At 42.0% G+C, this 24,601-nt stretch overlaps 1 protein-coding gene across 2 annotated transcripts in view; it reads left to right on the top strand.

The window, feature by feature from the left end:
- Positions 1-889: 889 nt before the first annotated feature.
- The window catches only part of gcgrb (glucagon receptor b), a 47,477-nt gene continuing 23,765 nt past the window's right edge, over positions 890-24,601 (top strand). For both annotated transcript variants that reach the window (XM_023420569.2, XM_087177779.1), the window contains exon 1: positions 890-1,219. The gene's annotated coding sequence lies outside the window, so the exon portion shown is untranslated. The remainder of the gene's footprint in view (positions 1,220-24,601) is intronic.

The following is a 24,601-nucleotide window of genomic DNA, read 5'->3' as shown; positions in this document are numbered from 1 at the left end:
TATAGCAAAATAGTAGAAAACACACTGGTAAAAATGTCAAACAACCGCATGTTTGATTTCTCCAAGATCATCTACCTGCTAAGACAATTCCACTGACAAGCAACAGTTTTTCTGTCTTCAGGTGCTTTGGCTTTAGATTTGACATTTGCGGGACAAGATGAAAACCTGACACCTTTTAGAGGGAACTTAGAGAGCACTGGACTGAACGGTTCAGCATCTATTTAATCTGGTTTTTGCTCATTGGTTCAGATTGTCATATACGTTGTTCTTATTTCCTTCCTTCATTTATGTGCTCTTCAAATCTATACAGTTCATATGTGTGACTCAGTAGCTTTAATATGCATGTTCCAGACACATGGTGTACATATATACATATCCATTTATGTGTAATACTGTAGAACTTGACGATAATTACATATTCCAGTTGCATTAATGAAAGGTTCCTGGTCTTTTCTTTGATCCATTACAATTTTTTTTCTTTACTGTGTTTTCATACTATTATTATAGTAATATAATTATTGACATTTACCATCTCCACTTACATGGCTCAACGTCACAAAAAATCACACACTCACAGGAAATAATGACAGTTTCAATTTTAACATTGGTTATCTTGATGGGCCTATTAGGTCTAAATCGAGATAGGCTATGTATTTATTGATTGACACATTCGCATGTGCGCGTGCGCACACACACACACACAAAACACACATATAGACTGATTCTGCTTCATCCCCGGGTTGGACTGGGAAAGATGGGTTTTTGAGGGTCCACTAACCAGTCCCACACTGCAACACGTTTACCATGCTGAGCTCTATTTTGAAATTTTACACCGGAAGCCAGTGTCTACATTCAGCTTGGTTTGACAGAAATTTGAAGCGCAGAGCATCAACAGAGGAGCATCCAGCTTCTGTCAGTCCGGCACACTTCAGCCCGCTCGGGAGTGAACGGGAGAGAGATTTATTCCAGAAAAGTGATTTATAGACATCAAGAGAGAAAGAAACAAAAGACAAGAGCGAACCTGGACTGTAGTCTAAGAGGACAAAGGCCAATTTAAGAAGTTTTTTCTTCCTTCTTTCTTTCTTTCTTTTTCTTGCTGTCCTCCGGACGGTGCTGGCTCTGCTCTCTGGACTGTACCTACGGTGATGGGCCGGGCCAGGAGATGAGCAGCGGGCGGTGTGGGGGTGCCAGGGGCGCAAGAGGAGGTCTGGACGCTCAGGTAAAAGGTCATTTTGTTGATGTTTGCTCTTCATCTGTCCTGTCTGAGCCTCGCTACAACCCAGCTACGCGAGGGGTTGATTCTGTTTGCTCTGTCCGTGGTCTAAACACTGCTTTATTCTGGAGGAGAGCGCAGCCTCAACTTTTGGATGTTTTGTTTTGTCCGAAGCTTGAATGTCTCCTGCCATTCACAAAACAGAGCGCTGTCACTTCCCACGCTTCCCAAGTGTTGTAGAATAAGTGGGTTCGTGTGTGTGTGTGTGTGTGTGTGTCTGTGTGTGTGTGTGTGTGTGTGTGTGTGTGTGTGTGTGTAGGTGTAGGTGTTTATACACCTCCCTAAAAGCTGATGTTCTGAAGAGATAAATGTATAGGCTGCCTCTTCCTCCCTCAACTACGATCTTGTGTAACAAGACAATCTGCAGCAAACCAAGTTTTCAGTTACTTTCTGTATGTGTTCATTCATTACATGATTATAATTTTGCGCGTCGATGTCCGGGGCAGAAATAGTAGAAATAGTTGTAGTTGTTTGTGTTTGATGCAAGATGATGAGACAGTGGATCAGATAGGAGACAAACAGAATAACCCAAGCTGTCTGTCTAGCTGTCTTTTACAGTAATGGTGAATGAGAGGCATATGATCACTTGAATTTGATTATGAAAATTTTGGAGTAGATAAAGAGATCCTCTCTCTCTCTCTCTCTCTCTTTCTCTCTCTCGCTTTCGTTTTCGTTTGGTATTTCTTGGTGGCTCCCAATGAACCGGTAAGGTGCGGGCGGGGGTTGTATCAAGTGCCACAGGAGGCTGGATATTATATTGTTATGTGGTTGGTGAATGATCATCGCCTGATCATGACATTAAATGCGTTGTGTTCATGGGAAGCTGGAGCCAATGAAAAAGGGCAACAACTACTGCTGGTTATTTTTCTGCTTGCAATAAGAGAAGAGTTATTACAGTCTAATGCAGCAGCTGCACACTGAGTCTATGAAATGTGCCTTTAGCGGCTGAGCGTGCAGCTGCCTTCATTAACAGTTAGTTTACAGTAGCCTGTAGTGGCCACATCAGACATAAATCACTGTTATATCCCTATAAGGGGCTGCATCTCCTAGATAGTCACCAAGGGTCAAACATCTTAATTTGAAAAACACAAGAAAAAAATCATCTGGCCAAACCTTATAATAGTTGCTGGACACTATAGGTATGGTGAATACTATAATAATGATACTATAGTTTTATGAGTGATATATTAATAACGTGATTGAAATATTAAAAAAGTTATTGATATTCAAGTAAACATATGATTAATTTAATTTCATGTGTAATATTAACGAATGAGGATTGAGAAGAAGAGCGGGGGTGAATGAAATGATTGTAGGACTGAAGATGGACAGTTACACAGCTGTTGAATGGAAAGCAGATGAGGTTATTAACAAAGATAAAGGTATCTTGGACTTTAACCTGCTGCTAAGAGTTGGTTATGTAACTATGATGATGCAGGGGTGTATCACGTTAAGATGTGAGAAATTTTATTTTTCACAGTTTTCTGTTTTCTTGATGGATAAACTGATAATGGAAATAAGCGTCAGTCGCAGCTCTGTGATCTGAACACTTTCAAACAGTTTGCGGCTTTCTGTAATTTCCGGCGCTGTATTCAGGCTGTTTATATTTTCATTTGGGCCTCGGCACCTTCCATGTCACTGACAGGTTTGTCCTCAGAGATGCTGACATGTTGCAAAATTGTCTTCTGCTTTAAAAGTGGATGAGAGGAGCTGATGTGATGGGCAGTTACCGAAACCTGTCACAAGGAAAATGTGCCCACTCCATCTATCCTGATTTCCAGATTGTGCTCCACTTCACCTGGTTTGTTCTTGTTTCTCTGGTCACAGAAATTTCCCCCAAGTTTGTGCTTGTGTTGACACCCAGTTTCTTCAAAACCGAGCCATCTCTCTCCTCCGGGTCCCCTTTGCTCCTTCTGCATTTTCTTTCACTCTCCAAGTAGTAATATCCTGAGTTGTCCTGCCTGAGGGCTCAGCGGTTTCCCCAGACATCAAACCACTCTGTTGTAATGGTATGATGGCCAGAGATTAGATTTGCCTGGTCTGGATGGTCCGGCGCACATACGGGGAACATCTACAAAGGACAGATATTGATTCACAGACGTTGGTCTTCAAACATGAAAGCAGACAAAGTAAGCTAATGCCTTTTTTCCATTAATTTCTTCCTCCTGACATGATCACTGTTGTCAAAAGCCCAAGGTTTCACTGGCTAAACTTTTTTCAATCAATAAACAGACAAAGGCAGAGGGTTGTTGTGAAACAACACTGGGCAAGCCCTTCAGTCATTCAGCAGGATTGTGGATGGAACCTGTGGGGGTGGGCACTGAGAGTGAAAGTGCTCTGACCCATGACTTTGTGTCCATTAATATATTCGACCCTCTTTCACTTGCAGAAGAGACTTTCCTGCTCAGTGAAAGTCACTGACACATTTTCAAGGTTGAATCTGAACATTATACATTATAGCAGATTTACATTCCACCTCATGATGGTTAGTTACTTCTACCTATATCACAGTCTCTAACAAAAGGGTTCAGGGACAACATAACAGTGGCGACTGACTCACAGTAACTTGTCAGGATTTCCCACTGTCCTACTAAACAGTGTCAATGCATGTCAACTCTCCAGAGAAGCAGGTGTGTTTTCACACTCGCTCTCTGGAACAGCACATCCCAGCTGCTCAACTTTGAGTACTTCCTCCGTGTGTATGATAGGAACAGTGTGTGGGCATCGCTGACGCCAGTCAAAGTCGTCATCGATGCATTCGCTGTGTGTGTTATATTTATTCGGAAGCGTTGCAAGAGGGAGGGTAAGACAGGCTTGGGCTTGCAGTGAACATCACTAATTCAAGTTACATCAGCAGCTGATAAAGGTTTTAGGTCATTCCACAAACGCAACTCAGAGACAGACTTAATGCATTTTAACGAGTCCACGGCCGTGCTAGCAGCTCTGTGAGACACCTAGCCGCAGCTGCGCTTTGAGCTGCATGCTGACATCACTTATTTGGTTTCACCAAAGTCATATAAACTCCATCCTGAGGGGAACGTGAATGCCGTCCCTGCAAAAGCTTTCGGGACATTATACCAAAACCACAAATGTCAAAAGTCATTAGGATGTATTTTACCACCACCCCACCCCCCAGAAGAGAGCACTATATGGTGGGCACATTTACACACCTAGAATTCGGACACTCAAATAAAACAAATGTTGTCCACTATATAATAAATATAGGGAGTGATTTGGACACAACTAATGTGTTTTGGTGAGAAATTGAATGTAAACTTAACTTTGTTCACTCACTACATTTAACTCTAGAAAATCCCCTTGCGCAGAATTTGCCAACGTCAACAGACGACAGGAAGCAAACCTGGAGCCAAGCTCTGTCCTATAGCAACACAGTTCTGATAAAACTGTCTGTAATATATAGAACATGTTTGTGGTTGGACGACAGATCACAAACAGAACAGCTTAATAAATGTAATCGAACTACTGTCAGCCAGGAAATCGTTTATAACAAAGCTGCTGTTGTTGAACTGGAAAGTTTAATTAAAACCTAAATTGCTTCACATCTAGACACAACTTCCTGTTTAAATAAATCAATGAACAAATGAGGAGTAACACCATCAGAGGCCAGAAGGTGTTTCGGTTCCCTTACGCCTGGATGAACTCCAGTCTCTCAGCTGTAAATTCTGGCAGATGATCCACAGGAACAGTGTTTGGCGGCTGATTTTCTTTTATGTTTTACATCGTGAGCTACACAGGAAGGATGATCTCAAAACACACAGACACACTGACATTCAGTGCTCAACAGCCGCTCTCACTCTCTTTTTATCCACAGCATCACACAAGGCAAGTAACTGCTTGGTATGCGGTCGTATATAATTAATAAATGAAAGCCCAGGACAACGGCAACATCTCTGACGTACGTGCGTCAGTCTTACCTTTACCTTTACTCCTCTCCTCTCACCATGGCAGCAGAAAACACTGAAGAAAACAGAATACCACATTCCTCTGAATGCAAGCCAAGAATGGTGTGAGAATTCATCGATAGGAATTAACTGAATTTAGTGGATTAAATGTGTAATGACACCACTTAGTCAGAGGCAGTGACCTCAAACCAGAAAGAAGCACCAGGACAATGTGTCACACTTTCCTTTTCTGCTATGCAACGCATATTTTCTGTTTGGAATCACTCAGGTTCATCAAGCCAGGGAGTTTTACATTACACCAACAATCCAGAGTTCACATAGTATAATGCTGATTGGGTGGTTGTATCTCTTGCGGGCACTTCAAAGTTTCAGAGGGTTGTTCAGGCGCTCAGGAGGTTTATGTCAAAGCCAGTCTTGCATATTTCATGTATATTTTCTTTTGTAGACTCCTCTATTTGATCGCTGTGTTATTTATTCATTAGGGTGAGATGAGGTACAGGGTGAGTGATTACGCAAGGAGCCTCACATTAGTCACTCTCTCCTGCACACTCCATCACATCGCCACACACACGCACACGCGCACACACACGCAAGTACAGTGACCATGTCCACATACATTCAGGTTGGGCTCTTTAAATTTCCTCACAGCTCTGTGTTCTCTGTCTGAGGCCGGAAAACTCGACATGAACTATGAGGAGTTTCAAAACATCGGCGAGTGAGCTGGGAGGAAATTTGGGGATTTTGGGTGTTTGAATAAAATTGTTTACGCTATTTTACACTATTTGCTGTCCTTTGTGTGGGGGTGTTCTGTGAATTTTTCATGTGTCTTTCTAGTAAAGAGTGAAACTCTGATGATGCCCAGTAACCTCTCCACTGACATTTATTTATCTTAACAAGGCACAGGGTTCAGTTCTTTGTCATGAGTGACACATTCAAAGTGGTCTGACAGCCTGACAACATGCAGCATGGTGAAGGGTGTACCATGTCTCTTTCTGTGTGTGTGTGTGTGTGTTTTAAGCATGTGTGTTTAGAGGTCTGCTCTATAAACACAATTGTTTATTTAATCAACATTGACCCAGACTGGTTTCTGACGCATGCTGGGTTGACACACACACACACACACACACACACACATTCAGAGCACATTAGGAGCAGATTGCCCCTGCCTGGTTAAACAGGGACATTTTATCTGTCAGCGATAAGTCACGTTAATTAATCTCCCCCAGTCTGATGCTGATGTCATCAACCTAAGACACCCCTGTGGCTAATTAATCCAGAAAATGACTGCAGGACAGCTGAACATGAGGCTGTTCGCCTTACAGATGTTTTACATTGCTGAACTTTCACTATGAACACAGTATGGTTAAGGGTTAGGCAATTTTCACTGGTATGTGACGGATCACTAGGGATCGCACACATCTGGTAAAAGGGTTATGACCATGTTTGCATACTAATGTATGTTCATAAATGTAAAGAGAGAGAGGTGTAGAGGGGAAAAGACTGTTCTAATGCAACACTTTGTACTTACTTCTACTGTGTGTGATCACCAACATTTATACAATTTGTCTTTGAAACAATCGGCCACATGCCGTTGAACTCCTGTCCCTGTTACACATAGTATTTTCTCTTTTTGCCTTTCCTCTTGTTCCACTTCTTGATTTTTGTAGCAACTGACAAACAACGTTGTGGTGCACTACCGCCACCAACTGGAACGGAGTGAGGATCGGGAAACGCCAACCCGACAAGGAACCCAATTGTAGTATGAAAGGAACCGTGTCTAGGGGAATTAATCACCACTAAGCCTCATGGCTGCACCAGCTGGTAACAGGCCACAACTTCCACTGAATTCGTTCGGGTGCCAATGACAAAGAAAAGGATACAGGCGCTACCTGAGTCCTGATGAGCTTGACTGAGCTTTCACAGTCATGTCGCTTCAGCCATTTAAGCGTGTTCACCAACGCGCACTGTCCTTTTCACTGTTCTGTTCTCTGACAGGCTCATATCAGTTAAAACTATTGGCAACCAACCAATCAATAAAGAAACAACAACATGTGTCCGTAACGTAGGCAACTATAACTGTGGGAAAGCTCATGGTCGGGTTAATTAAGAAAGACAGCTGTAACTGCAGGTCTGTGGTGGAACAAGAACTGCAGTCTCCAGCATGAAAGTCATATGTGCTACATGTCTGTCCGCCACCCCGACAAAGAGCGCAGTACTTTTTTTTTACATCGGCATTGAAAGCTGGCATTGTAGATACAGTATATCATGAGATGGTGGAAGTATCCAGTATTCACACCTGAGCTGTTGAAATTAGGATGCAGTATGAAATACGCTGCAGAGTGTAGCGCGCAGTGCCACTTTTTCCCGCCTGTTATCTGAACTGTACGGCGCAGACACTCTCATTAAACGTAATGTTTAACGTAACTCGCAGCCATTGATAGCACTTAAAAGGGCGGTAATTTGAAATTTGATCTCAGCTATTAGCTTCTATCCTGTATCTATACTGTGATGTTTATGTATGTGCCTGCAATGCCAGTGTTTCTGTGTCCAGTACTGACTATCTGGGTGAATTTAATCCTCGCGCTGCCGCGTGAGTCTCTCTGACTGGGAGTGAAATTGAAAACCATGAACCCAGTCCATCACATTCATTACGTACCTGCGTCATCCCTCTCTCCACCGCTCCCTGTTTCCCCGTCTGACTTTCAGTGTGTCTGGCCTGCTTTAAAATCGCTTATCTCACCCTGTTCACCAATCAATGACAACAATATAGTCCTTTCTTTTTACACCTTCCCTGATAAGAGAATGAGTAAACACACTCCCTTTGTTGTTTTTCTCCCTGTGCTGTTTTTCTTTATTCCCCCCCCTCTGGTTATTTCATTATCTCTTCATACTCTGCATGAACCATCTCTGTACCCCCCCCCCCACTACATCTCTTTCCCCTACATTCTCCCACTCCTTCTGCAATGTTTGCTCTCAAATTACCCAGGTCCTGATCTCCTTATATTTTCTGACTCTCTTTCCTGAAGCGTAAAATTGAACTTCTCCCGCCTCTGCCCATCCCACTCAGTGCACTGTATGTGTGTGGGTGTAATCTGCTCATCCATTCTCCCCATTCTCCGCTCGCCCTCACCTGACCCAACACTTGGAGGTTTCACACTGGCAGAATGCACCATTCGCACATGTTTGCATAAATTAGCATTCTGTCTACACTCAAAGACAAATGATGTCTGATGAGCCTCATCAAGAATAAAAATGTGTGAAGAGATAAGATAAAGCAGAAGAAGTAAAGAGAGGGAGAATAAATAGACAATAGAGCAGGACAGGAAATTGAGTCATCAGAAAGAAAATTGATTTAATTTGACACTGGCAATAAAGTTTGTTAGGTAACCAAATATCGTCAGTTATTTAAGCTAAACATCCTTTGAAGTTTCTTTTAAAACACTTTCATTGATCCAACTATCGAGAGTCAATGTGATATTTGAAAAGCCACGTTAGTAGTTTGGGATGGCAAAACTTTGGTCCAGACTGAAATATGTTTCTGTTTCCTACAGATATCCTTGTTCCTCAGAGGATGAAACCAAAGGACTTTTATGGTCCCCTGACGTTTTGCTGACAATCGTTGAGTTACAGTTTCCCATAACACCCCTCACTGCGCAGGAATCGCAAAGATGTTAATGTGAATCTCTGCAGTATCATAATTCCAGCTTTACTATGAGTTTCATACTTTGTGTTATTTTCCAGATCTGAACCAGACAAAATTCATTCAAGAAATTATTATAATAATGGCTAATATTTTGCTGTTTAATGTAAACCTAGCATGTAACCGAGCTAAATACTAAAAATGACTTTAAAAAGTGGAGGACAGCAAAGGAGAACATGTTTTTGTTTTTTGTCCTGAACATGTGTGTGAGGGAAGGCCAGAGTACACACAGCTTTTCCCACAGCGCTGGAGTATCACTGTGTAGGTTTTTACTAAGTGCAGTAAACAGACCAAAGACACGCTGGGAGCTGAGCTGATCTATTATACATGAAGGACTAATATATAATATGATATATTGTATACAGCTGGAATGAAAGACAGATAAAGAGGAGAGAGAGCGAGAGAGAGAGGGACAGAAAGACAGAGGGATTTGTCTGACATTTGAATGAGACAAATGACATTTTTGACAGCATCAACACAGATCTACAGTCACAGCTGTTTTCCGGATATAGATCAATCCCAACTGACAGACCCGTTTCACTACTGCCTCATTAATTACCGAACATAAATTGACCTTTTTCGGCCTGCTGTATTTCAAACCAGTGTGGGCACATGTTTGTTTTAAACTCTTTGATACAAACACAAGGGTATGTCCAGGCTTGACAGCACTGAGATCACACTGGCAGACTGATGATGTCCTCTTGAGCTTTATTGAATGAGGTTTTGTCTGGCTATGTACACACAAGCATTCTTGGCGGTGCAGACATGTGAGTGTGCGTGTTGTTATGTAAAAGACAGTAGTGCTTGTGGAGACAGTGTATATAATTAGACAGGTGAACATTTAGCCTCTGGGATATCACTTACCCCTCCATGTCTTTCACCAACTTCCAACTAATGTTTTAGTCATGTCGCTGGTCTGTCGTCATGACTCCTGTTGTTGGGCCAACCATTATCCCAGCCCTCTACGGGACAGCTGAAGTCTATCATGGTGTCAGTCCTCTCTGCGGCAAAACCTCCCATCCATCCTGTCAAGATATAACTGAGCAGCGACAGTGACAAATTAATAGTGAAGTAAGAATATATTTAAAAAGTTACGAAGTTTAAAATCAACAACAACCTTCAGCACACTCAGCCGTTGTGGCAAAATCATTTAAACCTTTCATTTAATTTTAATAGAAGAGTAGCCAACAACGATGTAGTAAATAGACTTTTTTTTTAAACACCTAAGATTCACAGATTTGTCTTCATAAGTCATATAATGATCGATAGCAGACGACACGATCTGAAAAGTGTTTTTTCCAGGCTCCATATCTTTTATCTGTGGGTCGCTGCTGCAGTGTGTGGTCTCTGTGAGCCAGAGTAGCAGGATGTGAGCATCACATGCACCTGATCGGGGCGTAATCACACTGTCACACATAGGCCAAATAATTTCAGCAAATTTAGATGGTGATCCCGCGGTTGAAGAACACAGAGGGGATTTCATGCAGCCAGTCATTTATTCAGCAGGGTGCGACAGTGAGAGAAGCCAGTGGGTGAGCACTGTCAGGTCTGTGACACTACAGGGAAATTTATGAATGATTTCTCAGTAATGGACTGACTGACTGAACACAAACAACCCTGTAGGATTATCACAGTGATTTCACATCCACTCCCATTCCAGATTGAAATTTGGCTATATTTACACTTTTATCACCATTTGTGTATGGTGTAAACAAAGGCTTGTATCAATAATATGCAGCAGAAGTTATTCTCTTACTAGGATAAGAATAATAATAAAAAAACAACAGTGTAGATTAAAGTCTGTTTACAGGTCTTGGGGAGTATTACACAGCGGTGGAAGTAGTTACAGTTACATTTAGTCTCATTACTGCGACAAAGTATTTTTTTCTGTACTTTTTGCAGTATTTTTAAATCAGTAATTTTCCTCTTACTGAAGTATTTTGTATCTCAAGTATTTCACCTCGCTGAATTTACAGTCACAGTGGTAACAATGGAAAAACATAAGTCACATGATAAAGTCATGATGAGCGCTGAGCGGGAGAAAGTGGCCAAAATCAGCAGCTGCAGCAGAGAAGAAGCTCTGTGGCCGCTGCGACACCTGCCGTGTTGCGTGACCAGCAGCTGCACACTGGGTCCGGCTTAATGCTAAACTGATACAACGCTCACGGTGGAAACCTCCAGCTGTCACTTTTATGTTCCCTCAGAGAGACTTCTACCGTCACCGAGGTGAGCACCACCTCTCTGCTGTTTCCGATCAATCCGCTGCAGAGCTCATTCATGTCAGTGTTTGAAAACTTGGAGCAGCGAGGGTGAACGAGCTGGAGCGAAGAAGTTGAACCTAGAGCAGATTGAGGAGGACTTTGTGGTGCACAGGGCTCTCAGAATGATTTAGACAGGTGAGTACAACAGCAAATCACCGACTGTTGTTAAGAGAGGAATGTGTGGTATAAACGAGGGTGATCTCTGATATCTCTGGTTCCGCTGCACCAATTCTGAACCATTTGTTAAACAGTTTGACAATGATATAGAGGTGCAGCGATAAATTGAAGGAGTTATCTTGAGACATACAGTACATCACTGAAATGCACCAGAGACTTTTTCTTTTTGTCTGATCGTCTTTTATTTCTTCTTCTTTGTGAGTTATCCAAACAGGATCTGGGGTTGTTCATGAATCTTGACGGTTCCCAGGATTAGTAAACTGTTGCCAAACAAGAACAGGGAATTGGAAAAAGGAAGAGACAATATGAGTCAGAGGAAGTGGATTATATTTGGTATCTACTGTGTTTGAGGAGCAAGTGTACAGAGGAAGGGGGCATGGATGATAGAGTGGAATACTGTGATTCGAGTTGAAAACACTTATCTAAATTTTTCAGTATTAAGAACCGGAGAGGCTCTCACATATTTAATACACTTCTGCAATGTCTGATGAATACCTCAAACGTCATTTGAATGTCCTCGCCACCAAAGCCAAAGGCTTGACAGAGTTAAACAGCTGAAACTCTTGTCCCCAGGTTTGGTTTTCAATTTTCTTAAGAAAAGAAAGACTCAGTCACCATGACTCAGTGCTCATCCACAGTGAGCACACAGCAGCAAGGACACTGATTCTTGAATAACAACGAGCAATCTAATTACAAACCAGCATGAGCAATTCACAACTGACCTCAAGTGCGATTTAGCACTTGAGGTCAGTTTAAGTCACTCGATCACGTCCTGAATTTCCCCCAGATCAACTGAACATCAGCTTAGGCAGCACAACAGACCATCACCATGATCATCAGTGTGTAGAGTGCCTGCAAAACCCCGATCAATACGCTGTGGATCTAAAGCATGGCAGATTGAGAGGCTGATTAAGATCTCCAACGTCCCCCTGCATGTTTAATCTCACAGGGCCCCAACGCCACCATGCATCCACCTCTACCGTCACTACAACCGACACAACACTCTCAAGCACACGCACACCGTGACACGAGGACGCGAGTTTAACGTCCCACTAAAAATCACCTTGTTAAGAAAAATATCAACAACATGAGATTGAACAACTCACTCAACCACTCCCTCTGGAGTTAAAGAAAACCAAACAAGGGACCTCTGAAACAAATCTACAGAGCCTCGGAGGAAAAACCTATTTGTGCTCTTGTTTTTTTATCAATTAACATCGAAGCTCGGTTTAACAGGCAAAACAAAAAGTAGATCCACGTATCTCAGTCCAAACTAAATAAAACCGGATTACATGCAAACTGTCCACAGTGAGAGTGTGAAGGGTGCACACAATACAAGGCATGAAAGTGACAACTTAAATCATCTATCCACTTCTGCACCCATCTGCCAGTATCAGGGCATTTATTATCACACCACGTAATAGCAGAGATGTGTGACGTTTGTTATTATAAGTTTTCAAGTTTTCAAAGTGTAGTTCATTTATCAGCTGAGACTGAACAAAATGCCTCTGGTGCTCTCACTAAACAAAAAACAGTAAGACAGGCATAAATACAGAAGCGGGGGCGAGCCGCACAACAGACCACACGGTCAGCATCAAGCTGTGAGAATAAACAATTGTGTAATTCAAAACAAAAACTCATCATTTATACACAGCAAGCAGCGAGAAAACTAAAAGCACTCTCTAGTGTCACTGCCGTCCCTCCCCTGTATGGATGTGGATGCCACAAACCGCCGCCCTACACAGATACATTAAGGTGGAACAGCGGCTGGTTCCACGTGTGAAAAAGGCTTGAAAGGTTCCTGAGGTGGTGTTTGCTGTCACTTGACAGATACTTGGTGTTCAGATGGAAAGCAGCTCCTCTAAGGGGCTGAGTTGGTGGGGGTGTGTTGCTTAAGGCAAGTCTCCAAGTGACTCCATCCATGAGGCTTATCAGATGCAAAAACACAGCACAGTGTTTTATAATACAGAGAAGAGGGATTACACCGCGCTTCAGAATGATCACTGAGACATTATTTTATCATATATTTATAACAGTATAAATACAGAATTTATGTTAAAAGTGATCGACCAAGAATGTGTGCACTGCTGAAATGTACTTTACTGGACAATGCCAGCCTGGGCTGTAGGGCTGTATGAAAAGTAAAGAGCGTTTTTGTCATGCAGCACTGTTATTAGTTCTAACAAAGAGCGACCTCGCAGCTGGAAGCTGCTAAACTACACTGACAAAAATCATTCTTTCTTGCAAGGTCTCTATGAGAGAACAGAGTTTTTTTTTTTTTGTTTTAGCTCAATGGAAAAATATGATGTGAATCTGATAGTCACACAGCCATGAGTGTGCCTTTGACTCTACTAAAGGTACATCTGACACACAACCACACACTTTCAGTCTCTTTCAGTTGGAAAATATATTTATGTCTCAGGTTCATTGTTCAATGACAGATCAGGAATGATCTGTTCTCATTGTATACCGTTTAAATACAAACACATGCATGCTCTTAAGAGTATAGTGTGTTTCCATGTGCAATCATAGAAATACCTCTGTGACTTATTTTACCTCATTTACGTGTTTGTTGGAATAAAGGACCAGGGAAAGGGTGATGGGTCGTGGCAGTGATCTTTTAGTGGGACCATCTTTCAATTCTTTTTATCTACAAAATAAGCAAAACAATTTTGAATTTCTCTGTGGATAAAAAGTGTTTCAGTAATAGGTGTGTGACAAAATATTGATAGAGGAATATATTGTATTATTATATTTTGATACGTTATTGATACAAAGGCACCAAATATCCATATTTTTATCAAAATATGCAGGTGCACTAAACGGATTCCTTGCTTCATGACTCCATGTGGTGGCGCCTATCTAATGAATGATGGTTAACTTGCGGTGAAGAAGAGGAAACTTCCAGGGGGAAAACAGCGGGGGAACCTTCAAGTCCGAAGTCTGGGTGCACTTTGGCCTTTTTCACATGCACACACACACACACACACACACACACTGCCGTACACGCTGTGTCAACAGCTTGGCTCTATGTCCTTTGATGTAGAGAGTTTTTCACTCTTAAACATCGACACACACTGGGACATAAACACAGAAGCAGAATTTATGATGAAGAGTGGACCAGTCAGCAGTTTGCTGCTGATGAGACTGAACATAAATACACGCCCAGATACACACAAATACCCACACACTGAGCATTTTTCTGTCGGCTGAATTACAGCTAGAAGGTAACTGAGACAGAAACTGCAAGTCTGAATGTCATGGACATGGACAAGTTGCAGTGACTGTGTGTTTGTGTTTGTGTGTGTGTGTGTGTGACTTAATGAGTTGTCTGAGTTGTCAAATTCTATGAAACAGACATCACGGTGCAGTGAACACATAATTCCTGCTTTTTGCCTTTATAGAGGTGATTTTTCACAGCTATCACGATGAATAGTAGAGAATTGTTTTGCCATGTATGGAGTTTCGCCGTATCATGAGACCGCCGTTTCCCACCCCGATACAGTAACTCTCAGTAAACTCTGTGAGTGAAAACCTCCTCTGCTGACTGCGGATCATGGCTTGCTTTTGCTCAGCATCGACCCGTGTCTGTGCGTGTCCCCTCTCTCTTCCTCGCTAAAATTGATCTCCCTTCATATTTTCTTGCTTCCTCTTGTGACAGAACGAGTCCAAGGCTGGTTGGATAGATGGCCAAGGCGTCATGTTGATATCTTAATGATCTCGGTTCTTCTGCTCTGACGCTGACACAGCGATTTTATGACTGACATCTATTACAGTGTGCCAACAGGTCCCTGCAGGAGCTGTCAGTATAGTTCAGTTTTTTCTGTTAAGTTTTGTTCACTTTGTTTCTCTTATCTGTCCTTTTTCCTTTGAAGCAGAAAGACGACAAGGGAGAGTGCTGTCATTCACACCTGGCAGATCTGATTCTCTCTCCCTTCCATCTCCTCTATTTCATTCACACACACACACACACACACACACACACACACACACGCCCAGTAAACTTTTGTGATTGTTTGGTGTCGGGACTGTTTTCCTCCCCCTGATTGGTGTTGTTGACAAAGCAATACTCCTGCTGAGTTTGTCTTCACGTATCAATGCTCTGCTCTGCATGCACACACGCAAACACACACACACTCACAAAGACCTGCTGTTTTCACCTAAGGTGTTGAAGCAGGTCTGTATTGGCAATTTACACAACTTTTACTCTGATCCAAAGCACTCACACTCATGCAGACACGCACCCTAAGCCTGTTGAGTGTAAATATTTGTGTGTAGCGGCAGGTTTGTCATAGCTGCTGCTGCTGAGAGTCGGCTTGGCTCCATTAATAATGGACAGTGGGGTGAAGCTTGGACAGGACCGGGGGGGGGGGGGATTATGGAGGGAGCAGGAGGACTGACCATACCAGCTCTGACACTCAGGTTACATAGACTGTGACTCTATAGGGACGGGGGTTGGTGATCACGTGGGTGCACACAGAGACAGTCGAGTGGGAAGTCATTTGCTCCCTAAACACTGGACAATCGCTGGGGGGTGGACGGGAAATCATTTTTCCATCACTTCAGATGAGCTTGCAGCGTAAATTTAAATCACAACCACATAAGTGACACCACGATCACCGTGCCTTTGAGATCTCATTTCACGGAGAGCTGTGCAGCGATGCTCTCCTTCAGATGACAGAGAACATATGGTCTTCTCCTCATGCTTCCTCTGGGGCTTTTCTACATGCCGTTATACTCACATCTCAACTGTGATGCAGCTCTCCAACCGCGGTCCCATCTCAGCGTGTATAGCAGTATATATACAGATACTCACACTCACACATTGTACCACAGTGCTACATAGAAGTCAGTGCACAGATGCTATACGCTTGATGAAGATTTTATACTCGTGTGTGTGCACGGCTGTTAATTTATGTGTTGCATGCATGGTTACATCTACAGAACATGTCTAAAGGGTCTTGCAGGAAATTGAGTGAGTGCGTAATTGTGTGTGTGTGTGTGTGTGTGTGTGTGTGTGGGCTTTTGCATTATTTATGTTGATCAGGAGGAAAATTACACACACATGAACAAATGTGAGCAGTTGGCTACAACAGATGAGTCCTCCAACTCTCATCGTGACATCATCAAACAGCTCATGTGAGCAGTCCCCACATACATCAGCCGGTCTGGCCAGTGGGTGGATGCTGATTTAAATTTCTAATATAGTCTGTAGTTTCCACTTTTAGAATGAAGACCACTCAGGACACAGCCAGTAGCATGTGATAAAAAATAACAACGGGTAATTTAGTAAAGGTGCTGCATGCATGTCTGTCATGAGCCACGTTTCCACCGCAGGAAATTTCCCCAAGAACCAGGAACCTTTTGAGGAACTATACGCGTTTCCACCGCAGGAACCGGGATCTAAATTTAGTTTTGGAACTTTGGGGGTGTGGTCTGCAGTGCTGAACACTTCTGACTGGTCAAGTACTCGATGCATTTTATTTCACCCGCAATGTTTAAAAGTCCGCAGCGAGCAAGCAAACACATTTTCCACACCGCAAAAGAGGTCCGGAAGAAAGTAAAAAAACTGAAACAGGATCGTCAAGTGTTTGAAAATAAAATGCTGTGTCCTGTAGGCTATTGAATATATACGGGACGCAATTTGTCCCGTATTTTTGTTTATGTTATGTCCTCAAAGTACTGTGAATAATAATAATGTCAGGTGGTAATTTTGCATAATCTTCCTGGGACTTTAGGCCGTGGTGGGAACGCAGACAACAACGGGCCACAGAAACGTTTTAGTTCCAATGTAAACAATGTCTGATCTGGAAATAAGATCAGTTATGGTAAAAACTGTGGGGTACTGCATGTACTCACTGCTCCCACCATGCGCACACTTTCTTTTACACATCACAAGGTTTTGCGTGTAGCCAAACCAACCAGGACTGAAATCTTTGGCACTATCTACCCCCATATACAGATAGACGGAGTCTGTGCTCTAAAACTATTGGAAGAAAGTTGGCAGTATGTCTAAGATCAATTTGGCTTGTTGTGTAATCACACAGCAGTGGCATGTGGCATGCTCTTTCTCTACAGGAGAATTGTACATCTTTTTGTATTCATTGTAACACATTCAGATATTCATGAACGACCTACACATCGGTGGTTTGTGTGGGCGTAGTCGTCTAGTGTGAAATGGTGATCGCACAGCAGTAGAATAGTGACCACTCCATCTCCAAACACAGTGCATCACTGTTTGTATTGTAAATTCAGGGGTCAAAGTTGAGGAGATGGTGCGAGTATTCACAGGGTGGAGGTATAATGTGACTTTACACCTTACACCTTTTTTTTTTTTTTTCTACAGCAGACATTTTGACACGTTGTAGCAGGAACGAGCACAGGTGTGACGACTCAACTTCATTTAGTTGCGCCAGCTCCAGGGTCCTGGTATTGTTCATATTGTCTCGCAGGAACTGCTTATTAATGCCTCGTCTGAAGAGAGCCATCATTAACATTATTAGCTCCACCTGTGCTTTCCCTGCTGACAAGTCAAAATGTCTTCAGTGAAACAGGTCTATTCCTGCAACTCCCAGCGCAGCTCAGCACAGATTCAACCTGAGCAGAGCTTCAATCACTCAGAATAATTGAAAACACCTGTGCGCGCGAGAAGAGTCTTTAATTGCTTTAAGATTTGATTCCTTTCTGTCCTGGGAAGCCTTCGTGTCTATACTGTCACCCAGCTGACTAGAGCCGCCTGGCTGTTATAAACACAGATTAGGACGCCTGCAGCTTTCCCCACAGGATTCTATGAGACTGCAAATCTGCGAAGACGGATCATTTGTTTGAGAGGTTGATGGTGTGGTGTCCTCACTAGTGTCTTCTTCTGCATTTTAAATAAAGGGGAAGGCCCCTTCTTTTGCACTATGTTTTAATATCAATAATACATGTAACTAAAAAAAGCCTATTCTTGCTCATTAAAATTCTCTTAAGCCCATGTTGGTACTAAATACAACTCTCCACAAAATCCATTTCCACCTATTTTGTTCTTAGACTAACTTCCCCAGTCCTCGCACCAGTTTCCGAAACTATTACATGACAATATTGGAGAAGTCTGGGGGTTTTTTTCATGTTTTTTAGAGTTAGCTGCATTCCCATCTTTGACTCTGCAAAAGAGCCGTCATACCTTCTCACTCACTGATGTGCATCAAGTCCTCCAACCTAAACGACAATTAAGGTCATTTATAAGTCATTTATTTACAACCCATAGGAGCATACAGGCAGCAGGCCAGACCAGACCTCCATTGTCCTGGTGAAAAGTGATCACATGGTTAAGATTATGGAACAGTCATAGTTTGCTTAGGTTTAGGAACGAAAACGTCTTGGTTCAGTTTAGTGAAAGATCATGATTTTGGTTCACATAAGTACTTAGTCAAGGTTGGAGGACCTTCACCCTCATGGCAACAATAATAAACACAATAAAGGTTGTGCAGTGGTCATGGGTAAAAGAAAGAACGCTGATTGGTTTGAAACGGGAAATGAACAGCAGTCTCCCATGTCAAAGTCCAATATTGTGTTGATCCATCCATCGACCCCAACCTCTACCTTACACTGACTTTTGACTCTGACTGTTTGACAACATCCCCTGACTTCTTCCCCCTTTTGCACCTGTTATCGTTGCTACAGCTGCTAGAGGTCGCTTAACAATAAAAGAGAGCTTTGGGTTGTGATGAAATCTCAAGATTCATTGCGCGCGGGTAATGAAAGTAAACAACAACCGACACAGAGCCACTTTTAAATGTGAGTATTGTGTTTCAGCTCAGTTCAACGGCAAATGGTACAACTGTTAAAACCACAGGCCTTAAAACCTTAAGTTTTGTGAAAAAAAGTTACATGTTGTCAAGGTTGCTAGGCGACAGGAGCCAGCTGGTGACGCACAGCGTAAATCCTCCGTGGACCAGACCTTGTCATTTCAGTACGGCCTTCGCGGTGTACAGCGGCTACGAAGGGCCTCACCTTCGTAGACCGCTTCCTCTGAATTGGGACACAGCTATGGGCTCGTTTGGGACATCGTTAATGTGATTAGTTACATCTGTGCTTTTTGCCTTTTTGCATTCACACACATATTGAAACAAGAAACAGCAAAACTGGTTGGTCCACACATGTTTTGAGTCACGTACCAATTTGGTGTTGTAGCATTTTTGCACACAGAGATCATTTCTTTGCAAGAGACTCATTTAGTCTTTAAATCGGTGACTTGAATTTAACAGGACATGTAGTCGAGTTTTACCTCTTTGAGCCTCTCTGAAGACAACATAATAAATCTGATTATCTTTAATATGATTTAAAGGGAGTAAGGTTGCAACCAAACAAACTCAGCTGAGTTATGAGCCAGGCCGTTCACGGATGCAAATGCATGCACACACACTCTGTCTTTGTGTGTCTCTTTCTCACACACACAAACACACACAGAGAAAGATTAAGCTCTGTGTCTCTAGATGCCTCTGGCACATAAGGGTCTATTTAGCTTTAACAGAATTATCTAATTATGTTTCCTCACTGAATCTGAAAAGTATCTCATCCGACAGAAAAATGGACCTAAATTTGCTGTCGTCTGTTTACTTGGCTCACTTTTCATATTACAGAGATTCCCTGTTACAAATTGAGCCCATCAGAGAGCAATGAGAAAAGAGAGAAATAAGTTCAATTTCATCTTTTTTATGGGCTGTGAGTTAACTACAGTGTTACACCCAACATGTTAAGTGGATTTATTCAAGATAAAGTAGATTTTAATGCAGCATTTCCTTTAAAAAAAAAATATATATATATATATTAAAGGGAAAATGTTATCTGTTGCAAATGGAAATCAGCAACCTTTCAAAAGTCAACATTTGTAAACAGCAAGTAAATCAGTTATTTCTATTCACAGGAGGTGATGGAAACACTGCTTTCCCTCCAGCCTTCACCTTCCTTTGTAATTTAAATCTCAAATGCATATAAACTGCTGATGCAGCATTTGGGTACTACTTACCCCTCAAACCCGTGACAGCGATACAACATCACATGATACCATGAAAACATAAATCAGATTTCTCCCTTTATCAAACTCAGACATTGTATAAGAAGTATAGGAATAATCAATCTGTCATGGTTTGCTATGGCAGACACTTTTTGTTGAGTTTTTGCACTTCCTGTTTTATTTTGTAATTGGTTTCCATGTGTGTCAGTGTTTTTGCTTCCTGTCTTGGTCCTGTGTCTGTGGTGATTGTCTGCCCCGCCCTAATGTGTTTCACCTGTGTGCAATCACCTTGCCTCTTGTGTCTATATAGTCTTTGTGCTCCCCTTTGTCTGTGTCGGTTCGTCTGTTGTTTTTCGCTGTTGCTGTTGTCTTCATGTCTGTTCATGTCACGTTCACATCTTGATTTTTGATTTAATAAACCTGCCTGCACTGTCTCCCAAGAGTTGACTGCATTTGGGTCCAACTTACCTCAACAACCTTGACACAATCTGTGGTTTAGCCAAAGTTTTAACATGGTGTATGTAACTTGAACATCCTGATTCCAGTCCAGTGTCACAGGATCAGTTGAAGGATTTAAATATTAATAAATATACTGAGATGTTTGTGTGTGTTTATGGATAGAATAAGACCATAGGATTCCAGCACAGTAAAGTTCTGATAGTTTGGGAACTTGTGTCCATCAGATGTTTATAGCTCATTAGACATGCAGCTTTAAAGCCCCTGGCAACTTGGCTTCAAGTCTTAAGTAGTTCGGTAACATTCAACATTCATGACTAAATGAGCTGCAGTCAAAGTTGAAAAAACAGGTTTATATGTCATTTATTAAGAACTGAACATTGATAAACTTGATTGTCTGCTTCATTGGGACTGTGCGGGTGTGGTTTTTATCAAGTTTGATTGACAGTGACCAAACAACACACCACTTGTTTTCAGATTCTGACTCAGATGTGACCTTTTTATGGCCCCACACCATCCCATTCTCATGAACTTGATATCTCAGTCACACCTTGAGGGAATTTCTTGAAAATTTTGCAGAAACATTCTTTTGGAGTTGGGCAAGGTCACACTGACCTCACAAAACACTGTTGTTGTCTTCTTGAATGTGATATCTCAAGACTGCCTTTAGGGAATTTCTTCCGATCTGGAAAAATCATTCACTTGGTTTCAAAGATGAACTGATTAGGTATTTGTCTGCAAATGTTAAAGTTCATGGTCACAGTGACCTCACGTTCTTGTGAATGCAGTATATCAGGAACGCCCAGAGGGAATTCTGGTGTCCTGCCCATTTAAAAATAGACAAAAAAGAAAAAAACTGCCCTCCCGAGAATAATGTTAGTATCAGTCATCCCAGCAAATACAAAAAAGAGCATATTCTTACATTGAACTGATAAAGCCTTCCAGTGGCTGATGTTATTATAGATTGACAAACAAAACAAAATGGGAGAACCTTGTTTGTATCATATTGTTTTCACCTGGTGTGTGTGTCTATGTGTGTGTGTGTGTGTGTGTGTGTGTGTGTGTGTGTGTGTGTGTGTGTACTGTAGCGGGAACTACCACAGACAAGGTTTTTAGAACCTCTGTTAGGAGACAGATTTTTGTGCCAGACAGAGTCACATGTGAGTAGTTGAGATCAAAATGAAGGCAGAGTTCAAAGAGCAAAGAGTACTCAGGTAATACTGACTAGTTCTCATAGGTCAGAACGACAACATGTTGACAGGCATAGCAGCTGGTGTGATCCCATCACAAGATTGTCTCTAGCTGTTACCTAAACCTAACGAGACCCTCCCCATAGAGTTGTCACAACATAAAACTGGTTTATTGGTTCAACAGTGATTCCTAACAGTTATGGACGGCATAGAGGGTGAGAAGTTTTTTTCCATTTCCAGAGTCAGCTGTATAATCTTGTTCATGTTGAGTGTTTTCTCAGTCTTCTTAATTGAGTGTATTAAGTGATGGAGAAAATCACGTGAGATCTATCGTCAGGCTAATTCAAAGTAAAAGTCTTCTAGTGCTCCCAGCTTTAGAGGCTGCTGCATATTATGGAAACGACTGGAAACTGCTTGTTTCCTAGCAATAGTTGTGACTGATTTCTCCCAACAGTCATAATCATTCATGATCCAAGAGAACACAACTGTCTTTCCTTTTCAGTGAAATCTTCAGGGAGTAAATGTGCACTGAATATTTGTAGATACAGTAAGCTTGTATCCCCAAATTTAAGCTCTTCACCTTCATCATTCTGATCATTACAAATATTGTCAAACACCAGCTAAAAACACTTTATTTGAATCTCTCAGTCGGTTTCTGAATATTAATATTGTTAAAAATCATCCTCTCAGTTTTCCTATAAATTTCTGATCTCATAAAGAAATGCCTGGCTATGTGAGGGGATCTGATTCTCTGCTGTCATGGTAACTGTGGCAAAAATACTCACATAAGCCTTGGACAATACAAATATATTTCAAGGCTAAGTTTGTGTTCAGATTGTTTTTTCACAGTGGACTTTTTCCTGGAGTTTTAATACAGTTCACCAAAATCTGCCCAGTAACACATGGTTACTGACACAGGGAGAGATGTGGGGCTTTGACTTTATCTAACTGCTTTTCCCTTGATGCCATATTATACCAACCTCTGGGCTTTATAAATAGCTTTCTGTTTTCAGTTGGGGAAGATAATGACCTTTATTTTACCGAAATTACATCCTCATATAGCATCAGCCATCTTAAGCCATTCATTGTGTGATATGTGCCGGTTTATTTTGAGAGGGTTGATTGGAAATTGCGTGTTGCATTTAGTCTATGATTAATGTGTGCTGATGTACTTTCAACCACTTTTCTAACTTGTTCATTTTCAGATCTCGTCTTTCCTCTTTATTTATTTTTTACAGCTTAAAGAATTTGCACAGAACTTGGCAATAACTTTCAAATCACAGATTTCCCCAATGACATTGGGGCATACAATGACATTTGCATCACTCAGAACAATGAAAAACTTGTGGTATGAAATCTTTACATGCACAAATGTTTGGTCAGCTTTTTCTTTCTGTTGTGACAGTTGGGTGTGGTTGATTATTTCATACCGTCTTACATGCTCCACCAGGCCCATTCTTACTTGGATGAACCAGGTGGTTACATGAGGATTATGTTCTTTGATTTCTCAAGTGCATTTAAAACCATCCAACCCTCCATTCTTAAAGACAAGCTGGAAGGGATGGGGCTGGATCCCTGCTTCACGTCTTGGATTGTGGATTACCTGACAAGACGACCACAGTACGTCAGGCTGGGTAACTGTGTCTCAGGGACAGTGATGAGGGAACTGTTCTGGCTTCGTTCCTGTTCACCCTGTGTACAGTGGACTTTAAATACAACTCTGAGTCCTGCCACATCCAGAAATACTCGGATGACACAGCTACTGTGGTGCGTATCAGGAACGGACAGGAAGAGGAGTACAGGGATCTGGCGATGGCCTTCAGTGAATGGAGCGACAAGAACTGCCTCCTTCTGAACAACTCCAAGACCAAGGAGATGGTCATGGACTTTCGGAGGTCTAGGCCCACCCTTCAGCCAGTCAACATTCGAGGGAAGGACATTGAGGTGGTGCACACTTATAAATACCTAGGTGTGCACCTGGACAGTAAACTGGACTGGTCCCTGAACACAGATTCCATCTACCTGAAGGGGCAGAGCCGGCTCTTTTACCTCAGGAGGCTCAGGTCCTTTGACGTCTGCAGTGAAATGCTGCACATGTTTTATTAGTCAGTTGTGGCCAGTGTACTTCTTTATGCTGCAGTCTGACATGAACACAAAGAGACTGGACAAGCTGGTCAAAAAGGCTGGGTCTGTGCTTGGCAGGACTCTGGACTCACTCAGGACTGTTGTGGAGAGACGCATGCAATGTAAGATGGAGGCCATCTTGGAAAATACCAACCATCCTCTCCACAATATTCTGGCAGGACAGAGAAGCAGCTACAGCTGCAGCAAACGTCTCATCTCACTGCGCTGCAGAACAGAGAGGTTCAGGAGATCCTTTGTTCCCACTGCCATCAGGCTATATTATTATTGTTATTATAATTAGTAGTAGTAGTGTTATTATTATTATTATTATCAACAATGAGCTAATAGACACATGAATTTCCGAAAGGGGATACATAAAGTATCTATCTATCTAATATCTATCTCTCTATCTATCTATCTTAAACAACGGCTGGCTCTTTTTATATAAGCGTTTACGCCTAATCAAGCCCTCAGAAAGAGCGGTTGGTGTTCATGTGTG

This window comes from Seriola lalandi, unplaced genomic scaffold (genome assembly GCF_002814215.2).
Source record: "Seriola lalandi dorsalis isolate HSWRI2012SDOR001 ecotype SW California unplaced genomic scaffold, Sedor1 jcf7180002054654, whole genome shotgun sequence".
Taxonomy (NCBI): domain Eukaryota; kingdom Metazoa; phylum Chordata; class Actinopteri; order Carangiformes; family Carangidae; genus Seriola; species Seriola lalandi.
Note: the sequence above shows the minus strand (reverse complement) of the source record. Positions and strands in the feature narration are given on the sequence as shown.